Raw genomic sequence first — 9,580 nt, 5'->3', positions numbered from 1 at the left:
AAAAACAGATTGTTTAGCAAGCTTAGGTAAAGATGTTTTTGCTAGTGGCTCTGACGTGGAAAATCTTAGGGAAAAACAGATTGTTTTGCAAGGTTAAGCAAAGATGTTTTTGCTAGTGGCTCTGATGTAGAAAATCTTAGGGAACAATTTAAAGTTCAGAAAAGTACACTATTTAAGAGTAAAGCCAGGGACGTTTTTAGGTTGGTGAGAAAAAACACAATAACCCAGAGTAGCACTGGCTAACATGACACTCTCCAGCTGGCCTGGTGACTGAGATGACAATTAATTTCCTCATACTTGTTTTTTCCCTCACCTTCCCGATACGATTTAATAAAATTATTAACGAGTAGATGCACTCCTTAAATATTTAAAGCAGAAATGGCTGATTGTTTTTTACATGAAAGTTTAGATTTGTGATTCTTTTAAGATTTTTTTATAAGGTTACTTTTGAAGATAATTGACTCTTTCTCTGTGGCCGCAAACTGCAGCCTGTCGGTGAAGAACAGCTGGCCGAGAGATTACCTTGCTTGCTCACCTTGTTAATACATAAACAGGTTGTTTAGTTGCCAGTGTAGGTGGGTTCTTGGGAATAACTTGTTTTTCATTTTTGCTTCTCACCCATACTACATAAGACACTTGATCATGTGAGGGTATTGGGGAACATGTTTTTCTTACATATACTCCTCGTAATCATTCACTTAAAGAAAAAATAGAATGCAACACGTTGAGATTTCTGTGGGAAAAAGAGTAAAAGTGTGGTTTAGAACTCACTCTTAGGAGTTTGTCCCATCCACCAAGATGTATGTATATGTATGTATGTAAGGTTGGGTTGGAGTTCCCTCTCTGGAGTCTGTTCCATCCACCCAATATGTGAATGTGTGTGCATGCACGTCTGTATGTATGTATAAAGTAGAAGAAGCCTGTAGGAGAAGCTAAATGAAGAAAAGTTAAATCAAAGAAGCTTGTTGGAACCTACCTGCTGGAGTCTATCTTACTTCATCATCAAGTGTAAGTGTGTGTGTGTGAGTGTGTGTGTGTGTGTGTGTGTGTGTGTGTGTGTGTGTGTGGTCTTTTTCTCTCCTTTTCTTTTTTTAGACGCTTTGCCATTACCAGTGAAAAGCCAATGTTAGAGCCAACAGCCCTAGCCGATCATAATAGGTGTACCATAATAGGTGTAATAGCTTACTATAATAGGTGTAATCCCAAGCTAGGAAACCACCAGTACTGGGTCTATGTGAGCAATTTAATTCTGGACCCTCAGTTTGCCACTATCAGTGGAAGCCACGGTCAGTAACTATCAGCTATGCCCTGAAAACTTACTCTCAGAAAAAGTCTGTTGGGCCCGGCCAGCAGCCACAGATCTACGTAATGAATGACTCAGTTTTCGCCAGTTGAATGTTGAAGCCGGACTTCAACACTACTCGACTCATTATACGTCACGCTAAAATATTGGCAAAGTGAATCTTCCAGGGTGCTCCTCCTCCCCTGTGTGTAGAGCTAGGTGTGGTGACATGGAAGAATTCACAGTGGTATTTATCAAGCTAGAGCAGAACACAAAAGGGAGAATCCCAGAAGGTCACAAAAGAAGAAGGCATGAAGGAAGGGAGGGGCTGAGTCTGGAAGTGTCCAGGAGTGGAAAGGGGGAGCTGTGAGTGGACATGATAAAGATGCATTGGATACAAGTATGAAATTACCAAAGAATAAATAAGCTTATTCTTGAGGGGGGAAGGGGCGGGAATAGGTGAGTACTTTATCACTGACATTGTTTGACATGGGGGTGCATGATGCTGATATGAGGCTGACTGCTTCCCCCGTGTGCTCAACTTCCTTATGGTGAGCCCCATTACTGCCTGAAGATGGGGTGAATAGCTCTTACCCTCCTAATACCACGAATCTGGCTGCACAAGCAGGATTGTACAATTTCTGTTTCATTATATTTAAAAATGTTCGCTTTAAATTTTAATGGCAGCAATTAAAACAATACAATATATCATTTCTACATCAGAAAATGTTAATATAAAAGAGCAACCCAAATTCATTTCATGATAGGAGCTGACTCAGGGAAAGGAAATATGGAACTTCACCTCTCTCTCTCTCTCTCTCTCTCTCACATACACACACACACACACACACACGCACACACACACGCAAGAAAACTTACATGCTCATTTCTCTCACTGTCCTCTCACAGAGAAGTACTTGGGCCTGGTCATGTGATCACAGCCCTAGAGAGGCTCTGGGAAAGAGATGTCAGGAGGGATGTCCGGGGATCCACTGTTTCCAGCCTGGAGGGGCAGAGCCCAAGCAGAAAAAGCAGAACTCTAAAAAATCTGTGGCTACCGCTGGGAAAGGTGCTTCTGGAAATCCATCAGACTCTGGGGGAGGAACTGTTACAGGAACAGCACTAGGGATGGATGGCACATGTAGGGGACAGTGTAGGGGACATTAGGGCCTCTGCCGGCCCTTGTAAGGTCAACTCATGGCATCACAGAGTCTGACAAAAGGAGTGACCTCCAGACAAGCAAGGAGAGAGCTGTTTAACCACAAGGTGAGTTAGCAATGCTAAGACTCATTCTGGTGGCTCTTGTGGTTTTCAGGTACACTTGGATATCACATTTTGTTCTACTTCCTGAGCCTCTTTATAAAATTGGTAGAGACTAAGAAAAAATTAACATTTGTGACATTTAGGGAATATGAGAAGGCAAAAGACCAACTCTAAATGATACATTTCACATTTTTGGTAGTGGTTCGCATTCTGCAAACAAGCTTTGTTATTTTTTTTAACTAGGACATAATCATACTAACTATATAGATTTGTACAGCCGAGTTTGTCATATCTATTTAAAGGCAAGCAAGGTGAGGTCCCAAGGAGTAAAATGACTTGTCCAATGACACAGAAATATTGAGTGAAGAAACCTAGGTCTAGAATCACAAACACTGGCACTTTCCTATCTCTTAAATGAGTTTAAGAACAAAGTAGAATCTCAGTGCTGAACAACCCTGCCAATTCAGGCAGCGTATTTGAGGGGAGAGGAGTCTACAGAACAGAACCACCATGATTGAGGCTATGGGGTTGGCAGCAGCACCAGCAGCAGCGCACCAGACAGCAAGGAGAGCCACCACTGGCTTCCTGTGACCTGCTCTGCCTTTGGGCAGAACAGGAAAATAGGAACTGGGAGAAACCAAATGGCTTCATCTAAAGGGGATAAAAAGACAAAGGTATGGAAAAAACTAGAAAAAAAATCATCAATAAGCAAAACTTCCTGAATCTAGAAACAGTGGCATTAGAGCCTGTGAAGTTCTGGGGTTATAAGAATATAACACAGTCTTCAGATCATGGCCAGCAAGGAAGGGGTTTGGATTGAACGTTCAGTCCTTCATCTCCTCCGAGCTCTAAACCTACCAGCATCCATCAGATGCTGAAATCAACCAAAAGGCACAGGACTTGGAGAAAGCCCCAGCCCGGCCTCCTAGAGCAGGGGCAGCATGGATAAAGGAAAGTTTCTTAGCTTACTTTTCAGCTTTTTTCACAATATGTAAACCTAAATGTCTGTGAAGTTGAACTAGAATGACTTATAGGAGTAACACAATAGAATTCAGCTCTGTCCTATGGGTCTACAACAGGGAGAAGCCAACTGCCATGTACAGGCCAGATCTAGCTCAGAGCCTGTCCTACACTGTTTTATGTGGACATTGCCACTGCATTTGTGGAGGGAGTCTCTGTGGGGCGTTTATACTATGACAGACAGGTCGAACATTTGTGACAGACTTCATAGCCTGCACAGCCTAAAATATTTACTAGCTGGCCATTCACGGTGAAACTCTCATGACCCAGGTCTACAGGAATGACATCCATTCTACAAGCACTCATTGGCTGTTGACCATTGCCAGACACTGTTTCAGATACCAATGACAGAACAGTAAACAAAATAAGCAAAACTTCCTACCCTTAGAAAACATTTGTGTATGAGAGGTTGCTAAACAAACGAACAGGATATCATCTGGAATCTAAACCTCGGTGAGTTCTATGAAAACAGTAAAAGAGATCAGGATTGCTAGAGTGGTGCAGGAGCTATGACATAATGCTTTTACAGGTTATCTTAGCCACACCACAGAACTCCAGCAGAAAGCAACAGTTTAACACCCTCCCGATGTTTCCCATGAAAAGGAAAATTAGGCTCACACTGGCCAAAGACCACGTCACTGATCTATGTTCTGCTGGGATTTGAACTTACAGCTCTGTTCCATGGGCCTATAATGTACTACCCTGAAAAATGAGGTTCCAGCTCAGCAAAGCAAAGCAACTTATGATGAGTTTTCTCTCTGATGCTGAGAGGTAGACACGGTTAGTTATGAACAACCATTTGAGGCTGATTTGCTGAAGGTCACATTGTGAGTTAGCAGCCAGCCAACTTAGAACAGAGGTCTTCTGAATCTAAAAGGACACACTCAATTTTCCATAGTAAAATGGAATTATTATTTTGTGTGAATAAGTGTAACACATGCATAGTTTGTGGGAGGTATACCACCCATACACATGCTAGTGCATGGGAGGAGGGGTACACCTAAAGTTTGCATACAGATGCCAGCGGAGGATGCCATGTATCTTGTCCCAACACCACACAGTACTGGTGTTACAGGCATGTAAGTGGTTATGCTCCACTGTTTATGTGTGTCCTGGGGATCGACCTCAGCTCCTCATGCCTGTACAGCAAGTACTCTCACCCAGAGAATTATATCCTCAGCTACCAAACAAAATTTAAACAGAAAAAAATTGTTGTTTTTTTGTTTGTTTGTTTGTTTACACATTCAAGGCTTTTATTGGGAAAGAGAAACTGGCTGAAAAGTGGCCTCCCATAGCCTCACTGCCCGGGGCAGCTGGGGCCTCCTTTCTTGCAAAGTCCAAGAAAGAAGGGGCTGCCACACTGGGCCCTCGGCAGGCTCACGTGTAGAGGTCAAAAATCAATGCATTTGGAATTGTAGAACTGACCTCCTGGAAGGTCCAGCTTCTGGCAATAAACTCCATCCAGGAAGTAGCCTTCGCTCACCCAGGTCTGCCTCCCGGCACTGGTAAAGGGTCCATACAGCTCAGCATCCCCCGTGTTCTCCCACTTATATTCCCGCATGACATCCATAGACCTGTTGACTCTCCATCTCCTGTTGACTCTGCTTCTTCTCTGTGAGTAGGGGTAGGGTGGGGGTTTGCCCCTCTGCTACTCCCTCAGCAAACATGTCCAGGGAGGGTGGAGGTGTGGGGTCATGGGATCCCTGGGTCTGACACTCCAAACCCTTCAGTTGCATAGCCAACCGTGCCCTTGTCTCCTGGTATACAACAAGGTTGCCTCCAGCCACCATTTGATCAGCCAACCCAGAAAGCCAGTTTAGGCGCTGGGGGCAACTGGGCTGCCTTGTCCCCTTGCTGTCCCCTTTGCCTCCTCCTCAGGCCCCCAGCTGTCTAAGTGCCCCAGCCACTGTTTCTGTTGGCAACATTCACTCCAAAAGTCCCTCCAGGAGGGCCTGTGCATTCATTTGGGGTCTGATCCAAACTGTCTTCCTCCGAGTCTGAAACCTGGTACTTATCAGGGGGCCGTTCCTTGATCTTCACCCTGTAGATGTCGTCCAGCCAGCTGTCTCAGATCTGTGTGTCCTGGTTCAGGAAGTAGTTGCCGTCAGCATCAAAGTTGCCTTCCTCCATCTCTTCCTGCAGGTTGAAAGGTGTGATCTTCACACATACCCTCACTGGGGAGAGTAGCTGCTTCCTGAACTTCCACATCCTCTGAGGCCAAGATATCGTATTTGCTGAACCCCTCCTCATCCTCATCCTCACTCTCTAAAGAGTGTTTGCCTTTGAAGAGACTGCCAGGATCCCCTGCTCCTGCCACTGGATCCACCAGCTTCTTTTGGAGAGCACTGATTTCATCTTCATCATCCTCATCTCCCACACCTTGAAAAGTCACTTTCCTCTTTGGCATGATTGGCAGTAGACATCCTCCATCTGGACCTGCCAGCGCTCACCTAGCAACCCTCAGACAGTGAAGAAGAAGAAGAAGAAGAAGAAGAAGAAGAAGAAGAAGAAGAAGAAGAAGAAGAAGAAGAAGAAGAAGAAGAAGAAACAGAAAAAAATTTGAGACATTCAGAACACAGAAAAGTTCCAGATAACTGTTAAACTGGCCCAGAAAACAAAGCACACTTTATACTCACACTGCTTGGCTTGGGGATGCAGCTAAGCAAGGAAAATATCTATACTTCAATTCCTTTCCCATTTTCCAAAGGCCAGATTCTAATCACATTTGCACAGAAGGTGTGGATCTAGGTTCCAGAAAAGAACAGTGATATTTAGGGATGTATAATCACACAAAGAAAAGTTTTCTCCCTCAGATGTCCATTCTAATGGGCAATGGCTCATCTCAGCTGGTATGGTCTAGGGAGCTCTATGTAGGAAGCTTGGGGTTGTAAAAAGCTTGTCATCCATTCTCCCTCCAGCTAATGAAGTCCCTAGGCTGGGAGAGCTATTAAATTTCAGTGCCAAGTATTAGTACCTTTTCCTGATTGTGGTGATTCAACAGCCTCCAGTGAGGGTGAATCACAGGAAGAGTTGGGAAGCTGGATGTGGCCCTGGAGCCCAGACCAGTCATGTTCATGGACATCACCTGGCATTCACACCAGCCGGAGGCTGGGCCCTCGGAATAAATATCATCGGCATCATTCCCTCTGGTCACTATCACTCTGGGTGTGGCTGTTTGGTCCTTGCCCTCAAAGCTGTAACAGACCAAGGTTGAGGATAGATTTTGGGAGATAACACCACGGGATGCAGAAGCTATAAAATGCATGTCTCAAATGTCTTCCATGGATACTCTAATGCCAGGGGGAGAGGCAAAGGCACTAATAGAAAAGCAAAAAGATGAAAGAGCCGAATTAAAGAAACAAAGGAAATGACCTAAGTGGTCTTTGGGTAATAGCGCTTTATAGAGAATGGTAGGGAAGGGAGTGGGTGGTTATAATGCAGTGCATCCTGCCAGGAAAAAGGCAGTTTCCTAAATGAGATGCATGCAGCAGCCAGAACACAGCCACCCTCACTTGGCACTTGTAGCAGTGATCACCGCAGCACACTCCTTAGTGTCACAGGTCCAACTTCTGAAAGACACTCTCCATCTTCAAGCTCCGTTGGATGACCAGTCCCAGCCTAATTCTTCACCAAATGGGTACCCACATGAAACAAAATATTAAGAGAGTCCAGCTGGGGACCATGGACCCCAAGGCTCCTCCTTATGGAGACCACAAAGACGGGCAAACAGATACGGAACTAAATGTCCCGACGAGCACACAAAGCATCCTGTGCAGCCCGGAGAGTAGAGACAAGCAGGCTGTTATCATCAGACGTGGCGAAGTCAAGTTTGATCATCAGATGTTCCCTTAGGGCTTGAGCAGGTTTGAGTAAGTCCCTCTCCCTTGAAACTGGACCGTGCTCGACTTAATTATTTTGTCCTCCATGGACCTTTGTAACTATTATACGTGAAATGAAGACAGTGGCTTCATTTTAGTTCTTTAAAAAAAAAAAAAAAAAAAAAAAGCAAAAAGTAAGGAAACACAGCACCAGAAGAAATGCTGTCTGGAGTCTGCAGATCTGAGTTCATGGCAGGGTCTGAATTACTTCTCAGTGTGACTTTGCACAAGTTACCCCTGCACTCCCGGCATCAATTTCTCCGTTGTTAAAAGGGTCAGTGGCTCCTAGCCTACACTCCATAAACTCATGCTAGAGGTTCTGTAGTAATAATAGGGTTTCACAATGTCACACTCAAGCAAACTCCTAATGGAAAGTGTACATTTTTCTACCGGTAAGATGCAGAGGGCCTGGCTGCTTCTCTTGCTCACAGTTCCCAGGGCAGACACCGGCTTTGTCTACCTGGCTTCCTCCCCCTTGTGGCACAGCTCTTGCAGAAGAAGGGCTGAACCCATTGCATATCATGTAAGCAACAACAACGGTCTGGTAGATAAGGGCCCTGGGAGACAGGCAAACGTTACAATTCAGTGCTTCTTAAAGTCGGAGCCCCACAAGTCAGCCAAGACACACCACTGAGTCATTCGGCCTTTTCTGTTCCACCATTTGTAAAGGAGAAGAGACCTTGCACTTCGTTTTCAGTCCCTGTGTAACAAATCACCACAGACCTAGCAGCTTAAAACGATAAATAAGGGGGAAAAAATTAAAGAGGAAAACACAAAAACAAGAAATGACGATGGTCTACAGATCTGAGGAATGGCCTGTGCTGTGGTTGGCTTCTCTACCCAAGTTAATTACACCTGCACAGGCTGCTTCTCCGTGTAGCACGCGTGACAGGAGGAGTGAGGCAGGGTAGTCTTCCTCTCCAAGTGGCACACTCGCTTGCAGTTGTCACCCATGCTTTCTTCTCTGAACTTTCTCCATTCCCAGCGCATGGAAGTCCACATCCCGGCCTCACTTCCTTTACCTAGGCCTTCATTGCATTGTACACAGTTCCTATGTAATGGCCCTGGAAATATCCACAGAGTTATTTGTTAAGAAGGTGTGAAATATCATTACTTGAAGGTAAATGAAGGAAGAAATAAGTCACCCTGAGTTGTATGAGAAATAGCCCTCTACCCTGCTGAGCTCCCAAACAACACTGACAACAATGAGGAATTCCCTCATTCTTGAAGTTTAGGAAGTATGTGGGTAAGCAGTTTCTACAGAACATAATTTCTTAAAACAAAACAAAACAAAACAAAACAGAAAGCCTAGAGGCTCCATGGTCAAATGATACATTGGCTATCCTCAAACCCTGACCAACTCCTATAGTAATTTACAGTGAATAGGAAATTCTGCAGTTAATAAAAGTACTGGCCACAAGTAATTCCTGCCTTCTTATATATATATATGTTTAAATCCACACACACATATCTTTCACGAGTAGATTAACAAGCCCTGCAGGATATAGATATTTTTAATTCCTTACTGTAATCCATATAATTCTGTGATTTATATGAGTTCGTGAAAGCAGTTTGATAGATTGGTTGTTGGGAAAATGGATGAAACAGTGTTCCAGAACATGTTTTAAAAAGTGCTAGTCTAGATTCACACATAGAAGGAAGCCCATACCACAGAGTGCACTCTGAATCAAAGACAGAAGAACAGTGTCTTGCACTCCATGGATTTTTCTTTTCTCTCTTTGGGAGTGACTTCCAAACCAGCAAGTCAAGCCACACAGGTTGATTCACAAAACCAAAGGCATAAGTGAGTTCCTGAAGCCTGAAGTGACCAACATGAGTTTAAGGGTTCCACCATGGCCCGGCCAAGGTCCGACAAAGCCACAAAAGCAAATTGAACGGTTTGAATTCACTCCTGTTGTGTGAACTCTTTTTATCTCCATCTATCCAGCAAGGCTCACAAAAACCCAGCACCTAAGGCTCATTCCTTTAGGTGCGTAACCAGACTGTAATCAATACTGAAAATGTAAATACTATATTAGGAACAGCACATTAAGCTGTAACCGGTTATTAGCTCAATAGTGGGATTGTTGCTAAATCTCTGCTAAGACTTAGATGAAGCAAGAGGATAAGCAGAGGC

The 9,580-nt window shown here is 44.2% G+C and overlaps 1 pseudogene; it reads right to left on the bottom strand.

Annotated features, from left to right (window-relative positions):
- Positions 1-4,955: 4,955 nt before the first annotated feature.
- On the bottom strand, positions 4,956-5,972 carry LOC110564821 (CD2 antigen cytoplasmic tail-binding protein 2-like; annotated as a pseudogene).
- Between the last annotated feature and the right edge of the window lie 3,608 nt (positions 5,973-9,580).

This window comes from Meriones unguiculatus, chromosome 1 (genome assembly GCF_030254825.1).
Source record: "Meriones unguiculatus strain TT.TT164.6M chromosome 1, Bangor_MerUng_6.1, whole genome shotgun sequence".
NCBI lineage: Eukaryota > Metazoa > Chordata > Mammalia > Rodentia > Muridae > Meriones > Meriones unguiculatus.
The sequence above is the reverse complement of the archived record's forward strand: the minus strand, read 5'-3'. Positions and strand labels throughout refer to the sequence as shown.